Consider the following 14,495-nt stretch of genomic DNA (forward strand, 5'->3'; position numbering starts at 1 on the left):
GAATGGAACATTTGGCCAGTCCAGTCTTTTTGTAGTCTGAACTGATCCTTGGTTAGTAAGTGGGTCTCCTGTAAAAATACTATTTTAGCGTTTAAGCCTGTTAGGTGAGAGCATACTTTCTTTCTCTTTAATTCATGATTCAGGCCTTTAACATTCCAGCTCACAAAGTTAACTGTCCCATCATGGAGATATTGATTCTAAGTTTTTAATATCATTTTATGGTCTTAACTGGTAGTGAGGCAGTTTTAATCTTAATTTCAAAATTCCCCATGAGTTATTGCATTTTAGCCTATTGTTGCATTGATATTTATAGTTATAAGGATTAGAAGAATAGATTAGATATAGCCTGCTCTCCTTCTCTCCTCCCTTTATCCCCCCACCCTCCCATTTTGCCTCCCCACTTGAGGCTTGATCCCACTTCGCGATGTCCCGGTCCTCTGACATACCAAGAGACAGAGCACTTCCAAAACAAAACAAACCCCACCCCGCAGTGGCGTTTGAGAATTAAAACAAAGAGATATCTATTGCAGCTAAATTCTAAATACTATCTGCCAAAAATATAATCATTAACAGTCTATAAGCTTAAAATACTCTTCAGTAATTTTAAGATATTAAGATAATAAAAGAATGAACCCTGGGAATGATTTTAAAAAGTAGTCTAGGATAAACATAGTAAATCCTAATGTAATAGTATAATGTAATAGTATAAATGTAATAGTAATGTAATAGTAATGTAATAGTAGAAATAACAATAAACCAAGAGTATGATGTTAAAGAGTCTACTTTAAGGTAGTAAAAAAAAAAAAAAAAAACCCTACTTTAATTACTTCCACACTTTCACACTCATGTCTATAACTGTAATTAAGACATAAACATATAATGTCCAAGTAAAGAAAAGGATGTATAATTATAATACCAGTCTCTTTAAAAGTGGATCCGACAGCAGATGATAGGTCCTTCCCATGCCTTGACAGAATACGGCTCCTTATTAACTTTCAAAAAAGTGTCGGAAACAGGCTTCTTTAGTTCCTTTTCAGGTTCCTCCTTGCTTGGAAATACATAATATTGGTCTTGAACTTCCACTTTCAGTTTGGCAGGATACAAGAGGCTGTATTTGATATCGGCTTTCTGTAGCAACTTTTTAATGTTAAGGTAGGCTGCGCTTTTTGCAGCTGTTGATGGTGAGAAGTTGGGGAAAATACGAATAAGATTATTTTCAAATATAAGTTCTTGCTTGTGTCTGAGAAGTGCCATCACATCAAACTTACATCGTAATCGCTCGAAGCGGACAATAAAAGACCTGGGTTTAAAGGTGCTTGATCTGTATATGCGATAAGCTGCTGCTATCTCAATGTCGAGTTTAAAATCATCTCCAATTATTTTAGAGAGTAATTCTACTGCAAATTTCACTGGGCTTGAGCTTTCTCGTTTCTCAGGTATACCCTCAATTCTTATATTATTTCTTCTGCACCCATCTTCCAGGGCCGCAAGTCTGTCTCCGAGTTTTCTGCATTCAGAAATCGCAGCTGTAGCTTTTTCATCGGCGTTAGACTCCAATTGTTCCGCTGTTTCAACTTGAGCCGTGAATGCCTGCTTAACGTCATCCAGCTGATCTGTAACGTCATTAATCTGGTCGGCAAGTATTTTCAGTTTGGATCTGTTTTCTTCGATGTGTTCCTCTAATTTCTCCAACTTGCTTTTAAAGTGCTGCGGGCTCGCGATGAGTAGATGAGAGCACATCCTGCAGGACCTTTTCTAGTCTCGAATGATCCTCAGAAATCGGCGATCCATCACGACCTGTATCACTTGCACCTTCACTCCCATTTTCACTCTTGACTGGAGACGATACAATGGAGCGGGGTCCCAGGAAATCTGCGCATTCGTCTGCCTGTTCCAGGTCAGTCTCCGAGAGGCCATACCTTGCACTCGGGCCGGATGTCTGTCCAGATTTTGATGCAGCTTTAAGTTTCTTTTCCGGTTCTTTCAGACTTTTCTTCTTGTTACTCATGCTTGTATATTGTAGTGGAAGTTCCTTGGTCAGGTTAAATACAGAATACCTCTAAATTATATGAAATACATGGGAAAATAAAGCCGCTGCTAGCGGAGCTCTGCTTCAGACGTCCATCTCCTATAACGGACGAGACCAACTTCAATTTTCATGGTTTCTATACCCATAAACAACTATCATACTTTATTGACTTGTTTAACACATTTTTCCAAATCTTAAAATGACATAGGTGTGTTTGGTAGGAATATGATATTTGGAGAATGAACTGAAAGCAGCAGAGAGTGGGTGAATCAGCCAATGCCCAGGTCCATTGGCAGCATCCACAGAACCCAACAGGGATGCAGCAAACTCCAACTCCCAGCATGCCCTGTGGGAATCCATGGAGCCACAGCAACCCAGGGGGGCTGCCCTCTAGCATCCTCGGGGAGATAATGCCCTAAAAACAAACTCTAACCTGGTCCTTCCATCCAGCTGCCATCCCGGCTAGGCAGGGCCCCTGGCTATACACGACATTGGGTACATGTCTACATTAATGGAAGGTAACTAATTACATTTTTCCATTAGTGTACTTGTGTAGATTACATAAGGAATTGTACTTTTTGAAGTATTTTAAAATATAAATATGTTTACTCTTTAAAAATATATATTTATTTAGTAGCAATACTACTTCACTACATTTTCAAAGTGAGTTGTTACAAAGTTCAAGTAATTGACTATGTTCAAACTGCAGAGTTCACAGTAACCAATTAACATCAAACTATGTCCAAACATGTTTGGGGTCATAGGTCATGATCTGAAAATGCAAAGTTATTTAGTTGATGCCCACAGTCCAAAGACATGCTGGTTAGGTGGATTGGCGATTCTAAATTGGCCCTAGTGTGTGCTTGGTGTGTGGGTGTGTTTGTGTGTGTCCTGCGGTGGGTTGGCACCCTGTCTGGGATTGGTTCCTGCCTTGTGCCCTGTGTTGGCTGGGATTGGCTCCAGCAGACCCCTGTGACCCTGTGTTCGGATTCAGCGGGTTGGAAAATGGATGGATGGATGGATTTAGTTGATGACGTAATGGCCATGAAGTTTTCTTGTTTTTTGGCTCAGTAAGAAGGTACATCTTAGGAGATCATGGTGCGATGGTCCACTTTACTGGCTGAGAACTGAGCATGCACTGTAGGAGTTCCTGCCTTAAATCTCATCTGCAGTGAATTTACTGAGTGTTTCTGTTGTAGGTAGAGATATCTGTGTAATAGAAGATGCAATGGAAAGATCTCCGTGTAGTGGTATAAGTAATACTTTTTATAAAAAATGAAAAAAGAGAGAGACAGTACTATACTTCACTGGTCTCATTTAGAAGAAATAAGACAAAACAGCTTTATTATGCAGTGTAAATTGCATCCCAAAAACTGTGGAAGTACCAGCATAAAGGAAGTTTACAAAAATCTGTGGAAGTAGGTTGATTTTTACACTAGCAGGGTGTTTAAAATAAAACATCTTCTATATAATAAAACATTAAGATCTGTATGTCCAGTCCTTCTGAGCAATGTGATTGGTCAGTTTGCCTCTGCTGTGATTGGTCAATTTGGCTTTGGTGATGTGATTGAAAGAGGAAGTGCGAGTGTGTGAGATACACAAGATTTTTTTTATAAACAAATTAAGAAAAAAAATAGAAAAATGAAAAGCAATGCTGCACAAATCAAAAATTCAGGAATGGTCTCCCCTAGACTTTCTCGTAAACTCAGATATGGGGATGGATATTTGAGGAGTAAACAGCAAGACAATGATTATATTTTTATATTATGTACTTTAAAGAACCATCAACAACAATATATATATATTGAACAATTAGTATAAAAGTAAAGTTGAATAAATCAGACTCTGCAATTGCATGAATAAAGAAGTACCACTTCCAGTTAGCGGAAATAGCTCAAAACTGATAGAAATCTACGTTTTGTACCTAATACTTATATGCAAAATTTCATTGACCTAAGTACTAGGGTGTTGTACCGTGTTAGCCATTATGAATGTAGAGAAAAGCCAAGCAAAATGACACCTTTTATTGGCTAACTAAAAAGATTACAATATGCAAGCTTTCGAGGCAACTCAGGCCCCTTCTTCAGGCAAGATCATTTTGCTTGGCTTTTCTCTACATTGACCTAAGTGAAAGTGTACTCAAGTTATTGTGTTTACATACACACACACACACACATGCACACACACGCACACCCCCCCCACACACACACACACGCACACACACACACACACACAGACATAATTCCAAGAATGGTATTTTCAGACTCGGGGAGGTCTAAAACATTGAGATTCATGAAAATCTCAAGGTCATATTTTTGGATGATTAAAATACTTATACTTACAATAAAAAGCCAAAATGAAATTGCCTAAAAGGCAATCCTATATGGCAAATTCCCAATACATCCATCCATTATCCAACCCGCTATATCCTAACTACAGGGTCATGGGGGTCTGCTGGAGCCAATCCCAGCCAACACAGGGCGCAAGTCAGGAAACAAACCCCAGGCAGGGTGCCAGCCCACCGTAGGGCACACACACACACATACACCAAGCACACACTAGGGCCAATTTAGAATCGCCAATCCACCTAACTGCATGTCTTTGGACTGTGGGAGGAAACCGGAGCGCCCAGAGGAAACCCATGCAGACACAGGGAGAACATGCAAACTCCACACAGGGAGGACCCGGGAAGCGAACCCGGGTCTCCTTACTGCGAGGCAGCAGCGCTAACCACTGCGCCACCATGCTGCCAAGTCCCAATACATAATCCAGAAAACGGAATCCTTAAAACAGAACAAGAGATTAAAATAAAGCAGAAATTCCAATGACAAATAATAATACTCATGACTCCATAGAACAAAACGCTTGGCTGCTGTACCCTGTCTCTGGCTGGAATATAAAGCCAGAAGGAGTACCCAGCAGGGTGGTCCCACCCAGAAAGCACAAGGAACACATGCATTCTGAGAGAGGCAGTACATATTTAACCATTAATAAATCAAATCAACAGAAATAACATAAAAATATTAAAATGATGATACAAAGTGAACAAAAACAACAAAAAAACACAAAAATAAATATAAATGCACAACATGATCATGCACCAGTTAAAAACTTCTACCTCATGTGCAGCCTTTTAGGCTTGATTCCTATCCTATGTCTGAGAATGTATGTTTCATAATTCTTATGTAACTAGAAAAGTGTGAGATTTTATATCTATAGTGTTGATTTAACACTAATCAATTTGCTCTACTCAGTACAAAGCAAGCATTACAGATCCATAAGGCCAATAGCACTACCTCAAACTCAGATTAGACCAGATCGATAGTTTAAAGAAATAGAATTATGTAATATGAAGTTATCACTTGAAGACAGATATTACAGTTGTTGAGCATGATAAATTAAAACAGCACGCATGAATTTACTTCAAAAGGAACCATTTTTAAAATTTTAAATACAATAGGACATTGCTCATCCATTGTATTATAGTACTGTAGTGTGAGGTAGGATTCAGGAGAGACATTCTACTAAAAATAAAAAGTCTGAATTAGTGTAAGCTGCACTAAATCGAGGTGGTCATAAGAAATGTAATGATTTATTTCATGAGGTAGAAGTACATAAAAAACAAAAAAGTTGTATCAAATATTTGAAATTTTAAAATGTGTTCTTCAAATTAAATGTTTAAAGTGTAAATAATAATTTATCATTTTTCACAATTTGATAGAGGTCCATAGGGGGCTTGACCCCTAGTATTCGTAATAACTGGTTTTGTGAAACCCCTGAGGTTCATTGATGCGGCATCCACAACTTCAAGTCCTTCTGTTCAGTTTTGGTAAAGACGCCTATTGGTGTACTCTTTATCATAAAAACGTAATTTCTTCCAAAAAATATGGTCCATAATGACCAAATGGGTAAAAAGTTTGTTTTTTGGAGTATAGAAGGTCAAAAATGGGGGAGAACCCCAAAAACCTCCAAATATTTAGTCATTAAGACGAGTTAAACGTTATATAATATGTGTGAATGTTTCCTTGTACCAGTGAGTCAGATGAAGTGCCTGACAAAAAAAATAAATAAACTAAAGTGATTTCAATACATTTATAAGCATCTCTTATGAACAAAATACTACTATTTCAATGATCTTTGCCAAAATTCTGAAGAGCTAAGAACTAAATAACATTTTCGTAATCTATAATCTCAGATAGTGTAGAGCAGTGTTTCTTAAATTATTTGACGCAATAATGTTTAATGTTTGAGTCATCGCATGACTTTGTAGTAAAGATTGCTAAATCCATCCAAGTCCTTCATTTAGCACAGCATTTATTTTAGTAGTGTGCAAAATAACGCTGTTGATTCATCACCGAAAGCCTTCATTTCTATGGCATGAATATATTAAATAAATATTCTCTAAGACACCATCTCTCTCGTCACATCCAGTGAAACAATCAAACTGAGATGTCTGGCCACCCTAGTAAATTATAGTGACAGTGAAATAGTGAACTATGGTGGGCTAGCGCCCTGCCTGCCTGGGATTTGTTCCTGCCTTGCGCCCTGTGTTGATTGGGATTGGCTCCAGCAGACCCCCGTGACCCTATAGTTAGGATATAGCGGGTTGGATAATGAATGGATGGATGGATGAAATAGTGAATCATGATAATGTTCAGATAATGAGCTTGGTTTAGTGTAAGGTAAATAGTACTGACTAAATGTTTATTTGTTCAGTGCACAGTGACTTACACACCACAGGGTACTTCATTTATATATAGATAACTCTTTGTTTTCCTTGCTTGCATTTTATATTTTTCCAGTTAGTATGATCATTTCCCTTACCTGTTACTAATTAAAGCTTGAGGAGGAGGAAGATGCGGTTTCTGCGAGTGTCCCCGTGGACATGCTGATAAGAGGACAAGCCGTCCCACTCATGCAAGCAGCTAACACTGAGAACGGCTTTCTGCTCTGCTCATGCAGGCTGCAGTTTTTTGATTAACTTGTGTTGAACACCTGTTTACCACCAGTAGCGTTTATTGGAGGTGAAAAAGAGTAAAATATACAAAATAAACAAGTTGGTGCAACCGCTCTCAAGGTAAAACTGAAACAATTAACTAATTCATAGTTAAGGTTGCACGGAACATTTCTCCATTTTAAGATAGATGATTCATCAATGATTTCCAATGGGAAATCTTACAAGTTTAAAACTGTGTGCAGTGTGATCTGTTCAAGATATCACAATGAAAATTGAACTGTTTCTACAAATTTCGTTGAAAAATAACTGTGCCACATTAAATAAACATGGTCCACAAGGGAGCCGAATTGTTTCCTGCAGACAGACAAACAGACATGGCTATCGCAACAGATGCTTCATGCATTGTATGCGAATGCAACTAAAAAAGAGGGAGAGGTGATTGAATGGTGCAAACAAGCTTGTGAGGTGAAGGAACCGTGGCGCTAGTTTGAAATGTTGAAGTGAAAAAAGGTGTGCTGATTATCTGGGCATTATGAAGGCCGACTGAATAGGGTGGGGTATACAAAGTGTCATGGCAGTATTGTATGCTAAATTGAGTTTCAGTGGCCATGGACAATTAGTTGATGGTTCACTGTGTGTTTGCTGTTATGAAATCTAATTCTATAACAGGGAAGCAAAGAAAATATTGTATTAAGTTTATTGTGTCTCAGCGAGGAAGAATCCTTTAAAGTGGTTGGAGAATTGTCAGTTTGCTGGTCATGTGAAGGACATGTTTAAACCATTGAGAACTGTAAGAATAGAAGAAACTTTCAAAAGTTTAAGACCAGCTGGTGACATTCAGCAAAATGTCAGTCTGTAGCATTAAACATTTCAAGCTGTACTGCTCAGCAAGATTTATCCTGTATAAAATACAAATAATACATACATTTTTAGGAAGAGTTTAGCTACTTTATTTATTAAAATGTTAAATGAAAACTGAGATGTGCTGAAGTATTTGCTAACTCATTTAAAAATGATCTGGTAAGGGTGGAACTAATTTTAAAAATATTACTTTTTATTATTTAATAAATGTTATTTAATAAATGAACTGCATTGATTTGTTTTTTTGCCTACTTTATTCTTTATCTGGCACCATAAATTAAGTGATTAAGTGACCATTATATTGTCCTTTCACAAATCATCATATCCTCGAGCCAGATATGATGAAATGACACCGCAAATGTATTTCTGTCAGCTTTACTAAACATTACTAATATTTGTTTCAGAGAAATGCTTGAAATAAAATAAACATGTTTACTCTTTTTTTTTGTTATATGGACATTAGTATTCCTCTAAGTATGGCTCTGCTGTCATTTTGGTAATAAAACTCTACTTGGTTTTAAGGTGGGCTTAGGAAATGGATGGATGGGTCCCAGTATGGAATCAATTTTCTTATTTGGGTCCTCAGATAAAAAAGTTTAAGGACCCCTGCTATACAGTACAAAAAAAAAAACATGAGTGAAATAGAAAATTCATTCAGTAAAGCCGAGACATTTATTTGGTTCTGCTAGCATCAAGAATAAGGTTTTGGAAGACTGTTGTGTAATATAATAGATCGTCATCAAAATTTTCAATCTCGTCCTAAGCTCAGAGTGACGACTGGAATTAAGTTTGCATAACAAAAATGGAGACAAATGTAAATTTAACAACAACCCAGCAATTTTGTCAACATGAGGAAGCTCTTCTGTTCTATTCTCAGTGCATAAATTAATTAATAAAGTATCTATCTATCTATCTATCTATCTATCTATCTATCTATCTATCTATCTATCTATCTATCTATCTATCTATCTATCTATCTATCTATCTATCTATCTAATAAAGTCATGCAAAGCACAATTTTCTGAGTTAAAAGGCTAATTGCTGCCTTCCAAATAACCACATATACAGTATGGAACATAAACATACATGCCCAAAATAAAATATTTACTTTTGAAAATGTTTAAAGAAGCATATGAATCAGTTTGGTATTCAGCATTATTTCTGATAAGTCTTGAATCTGTATCAGATGTAAATTAGAATACTAGCATATACAAATATTACAACATAATATAATCTCAGTTAAATGAAAATAAACTGAGAGGGGTAAATTATGTTGAAATATAGATTTAGAAGACTGTATAGATAGCCAGTCATTTACTCTTTATTTCTACATGAAATTTAACACCACCATACAGTAGATATAATGAGTGCATCATACATTTGGATACATATGAATGTGTATTAGTATATGGAATAAACCTTCACAAACCTTCACAGATCCTGAAAAGCACTGCAGTTATGACAATAATCAATACATCCATTTTCCTTCATCAAGAACAAATACTTCAAACAACCTTAGCTGCCAGTAGCTGCTGCTGGGTCTCTGCATCACAGCACACTCAAGTTCCTTTTTATTGTACAGATAGGAAGTAATATTTTGAAACCACAATGGTCTATTTAAAATGTTCAACTTAGAAAAATCAGAAACTAGTACTTTTTAACATTTGGTGAAAAAAGCAGGTAGGCAGCACTCTATGGGGAGTTTACGATGCCAGAATTTTTATATTCAGATATTAATACCAGTGAAATTTTACAATACTCATTACCTTTTGATATCAAGGCAAAAACAGAAATCTAATTCAATGTCTTTTTATTAACTTACCTCACTTATTAAAGTGAACAATCTTGTGCCATTTTCTGAAATATAATCTCTATATACAGTTGTGATATTTGCCCGGACACCATCAGACAGACACTGCATCTTTATAAATGACATGCTTGTTTATTTTCTTCCAGTTAACACAACACAACTCAGTCCTGCGCAACACACAGTGCCTCCATCCCCAGTCACATTTCTCCTGGGCCTTTCTCTCTCTTAACATCCCTGGGCCACCTGTCTTCTCTCTCCAGGAGCTTCGTCCTGCTCCTGCTCCCGACTACAGCTTCGTGATTGGAGGGAGGTGGCCCCTCTTATCCTCACTTGGATGAGCTCCAGGTGCTCTAACTGACGTCACATCCTGGTGTGGCGGAAGTGTCAGGAGAGCACCCCGAAGCACTCCAGGTGACCCTGGAAGGATCGTCCTCCATGGGTGTGGTGGAAGTAAATAAGTCCCGGGTCCATGAGGCTCGGGGCGCCCCCTGGCGGTGGATACAGGCCTCCACGGACTTGAGCCTCCCTGCTCCCCTTCCGTGGCCCTCTTCTGCTCCAGGGCGGCTGCCCCCTCGTGGCCCGGAGGACAAATATGCCACCTCTTGGTCCCTCCAGGCGTCCCGGCCAGATCTGACCCCCAGTCATGTACGACAACAGTATATAAAATCCAATGTCTGTAAGTCACAAAAGAACTACTTAACGGCTTTAGATCAGGTTTTTTTACTATAATTTACTTGAACATTCTGGTTGATTTTGCATCTTCGGTCGTCGTTCTAATTATTAATGGTTTGGTTGCAGCATCGATTTATTTCGAGAGACAGGCTGCGGACCAAGGGAAGTAGGAGGTGGGACCTCAGGAGTAGGTAGCCGAGCGGGGCTATCTCACTTACGCGAAAACCTCCATTCGAGTTGGTGCCTCTCGCCACGTGTTGGAGCGTGCCATGTCTCCACTTAGCTTATACTGGTTTGTTCAGCAGACATTATCATCAGTAACATTTGACATTTTTGAGAGAGAGATCACAGCTACGTGCTCTTCTCCCCCATGCAGGGGATGCTTTAACATCAGAGCTGAACACGATCAGATATAATGGCAACATTTGACTTTGGAGTGTACCTTGCCAACTTTTTACATTTTTGGCAAAGAGATCACAGCTACATTCTCGCCTCTGATAGCAAAACCAAAAATATTTTATATCAAGAGGCCCTCGGATATGAAAGCTATCAATATAAATTCTTCTCGATACAAATTATTACATTTTTAAAAAATTTTTTATTGAGTTTTAAAGTTTGCTCTGTTTCACTTCTACGCGGGTGGAGCCACGGGGGACAGCTAGTATAAAATATATAAATACTAATAGTAACAACAGCCTTAAAATGGTAGTATATCCATCAAGTTGTTACCCAACTATCATGTAAGGAAACAAGACTGGAATTCATAAATATCAAAATAAAATGCAGGTTTGAATTTGAATGTGTGGCAGATCTGGGAGTCCCCCAGGAGGAGAGGTTTGCTATCTTGGGGAGATGTCAGCACAGGAGTTGTAAAGAATGATGTGTCATGAATGAGCTGATTTATTTTAGACTGTGCACATTCCAAATATATTCTCCAGTATTTTCTGTCCAGTAACTGAAAAATACTGCATAAAACCCATGCTAAGTATAAAAATTCAAACAGTATCATATGTGTATTGTTGAATGACTGATTTCCATTTAAACAAACTTTTTAACAACATGCTTTTAAAGTCTGGGTTGTCAGTCAACCAATCCGTTAGGTTTGTAACATTTGCTATTGGAAGATATATATCTGCATTATTAGCTGGTTTAAAAATATTACTAAATAGTAATACTTAACAGATGAGTCAAATTAATTGAAATGTCAAGTGTCTGAAACTCATGGTGTTTAAATTCTCTAAATATACCCCTCCTTTTTTTACATTCATCCTAGTTTTAAAGCTTCCTGTGTGAAATCAGACTTGTCAGTTTTACATTAATCCTTTATTATAGAAATCCTTAGTACTAGGGTGTTATATTATTATAGAAATCCTGTTAAACAGTTAAAATATCTATGCAGAAAGACGAAGGTCCACGTCTTTAGAGTCCTGGTGCTTCCTGTCTTGCTACATGGTTGCGAGACATGGACGCTATCCAGTGACCTGAGACGAAGACTGGACTCCTTTGGTACTGTGTCTCTCCAGAAAATCCTTGGGTACCGTTGGTTTGACTTTGTATCGAATGAGCAGTTGCTCATGGAGTCCCGAATGAGGAACATTGCCTGCATTGTGAGGGAGCATCAGTTACGGCACTACGGCCTGTGGCGCGATTCCCAGAGGGTGATCCATCTCGTAGGATCCTCATTGTTGGGGACCCGAGTGGATAGACCAGGCCAAGGGGTCACGCACATAACACCTGGCTGCGACAGATAGAAGGGTGGGATTGGACTGCGTGTCTGCCTGGGGGGTTGCCAACCAGGATCCCGAGCTGTTCTGTTATGTGGTAGTTGCGGCAACACACTGTACCAGTGCATGCTCCCCAACTTGACCTGACTTTTTAAACAACCTTTGTTTTGCTGTTATTAAGGTTCCTTGTGTGAGTGATCAGAATGTGTTATTGCTTTATGCCAGTGTGCAAATGCAGAATTAGAAAATCACTTGGGCTGTCGTTACTTGTACTCAATCAATAATTTATAAATGAGAAACAGAATAGAAAATGGGCAGATGGGCATCTGTAGAAGTGCCCATTGCCATTAGAGAATGACCATGAAGCCCCTTTTCATATATTAGGACTGTGTAGGACACTGTATTAAAAAGCAATTAATCTCGTTAACTTTTCATTTCCTCTTACAAATGCGTAACAATACATATTAAGTGACACCTCAACTGATTAGTAATTTTATTTCACTCTCAAAGCACGTACAAAACTGTTCTGAACTAATTTCATAATGGGATAAAAGTGGCAATAACTCAAGTCTGTTTGCATGTTTTGCTTTTTTAAAATTTTATTAGTAATTGTGATTCCTATTTTGACACACTGAAATTCTCCTGCGTGAACACAAAGCATTTCCAAAAATGACTTCTGCTGTTTTTCTTTTCAAAATGTGTTGATGCGGTGCTGTAGCATCCCCACTCTGAGACATTTTTATATGTAGTTTTACCAGTGTTTTTATTGTGCATTGTTGAGCCTTCCAGAGTAATTTTTCAACTTGCAGTCACACATGAGTGCAGTAGCGACTCCCTTGGTACTACTGTTATTATTAAAAAGCTGGTAATGTTACGTACCAAATTTGTACCAGAGTATTGGTTCTTGTGACATTACGTCTGTTATGACTTTCCTCTTGAAGGTACCCCAAAAAGAATTATGAGTTTAGATACAAAGGGTAAAGAAACGGACAGCAGACCATTCATTGCTGTGGGTGGACATAAAACCTTGGGATGTTTGGCAGAGAAGATTACCATTCTCATGGAACAACATGCTGTAGATGGTTTTTGCATTCGAGCTCGTGAATACTGACTAGTGAGTTTACATATTTAGGATGATTTACAACCATGTAGTTATTTTTGAGCATATTTCCTATTAGAGATGATTTTCAGCTGCTCTGTCCTTCTGGATTTTAGAAATGTAGAAAATACATTGCAGATACAAAGGTAAATGTGGGAGCGTGTGAAATGCCTGGCTGGTTTTCAAAGCTGCTCTTTGCATAATGCCGATGTTGGGTCTCAGTTGTCTACAGCCTTCTCAGATAGACAGGTGACTGTGTCTGGCAAGACTCCTTTGCAACATGTAGTGCCACTTTTATTTGTATTTGAGTTCTTTAGACACACTATCCTCTTTTGAGGTGCATAAAGAGAACATGGGTGGAAAACACTTTAGATACCCTTTAGACACTTTGTGGTATTCACCTGTTTTGCCTGTGTTCTTATTGCTTTATTTCATAGACTTTTGGTTTCTGTTCACTGTAAAAAGTGATATGTTTTTTGGGTTGGACCATCTAGACATATAAAGCACAAACTAGATTTATAAATAACTGAAACCATTTTTAAATAAATAACAAGTGGTTTTTAAAAGGAAAAAACACAAGTTACACTCTTTTTAATTTTAGACATTGTCACATCTACAAATGGATTACAACGCACAGTGCCAGATACTTCCTTACTGAGCGTTAGTTTGTGGGCATAGGCTGACGAATTATGTTCTGCTATGTCCATCTCAGACAAGGACACTCTGATATAGATTGTGGAACATAATTTCAATGTATTTTATTTGATATTTTTGAAGTATGCATTTATCTTAATTTATTTGTATGATATATTTGTATTCTAATTATCTAGTTACATACCTAATACACAGTATTTGCTTTAACTTTATATAAAACTGTGATAAGCATCTGCATGGAGGAGGTAAATGTGACTAATGAATTTCTAGGAGGTGAGGTGGTAGGAGAGGTGTTGGTGAGACCAACTTACCATGTGGTCTGTGAGTGGATCCCAATGCCCCAGTGCAGTGATGGGTACACTGTGCGCTGTGCTCTAAATATGGTACCACCCTTCAGGTGAGATGTAAAACCAAAGTTCTGACTCTCTATAGTCATTAAAGATCCTTGGGCATTCTTCGTAAAGGGTAGGGTTTATCCCGATGTCCAGGCTAAATTACCCATCATGGCCTTGTCCATTCTGGCCCCTTAATCATCCCCAGTTTCTAATTGGCTATCTTTCTCTCTCTCTCACCTCTTCACCAAATAATAGCTGATGTGTGGTGAGCGTACTGGCACAATAATGGCTGCTGTCGCATCATCCAGATGGGTGCTACATACTGGTGGTGTTTGAAGTGGTTCCCCTCTGTCT

This window comes from Erpetoichthys calabaricus, chromosome 5 (assembly GCF_900747795.2).
Source record: "Erpetoichthys calabaricus chromosome 5, fErpCal1.3, whole genome shotgun sequence".
NCBI lineage: Eukaryota > Metazoa > Chordata > Cladistia > Polypteriformes > Polypteridae > Erpetoichthys > Erpetoichthys calabaricus.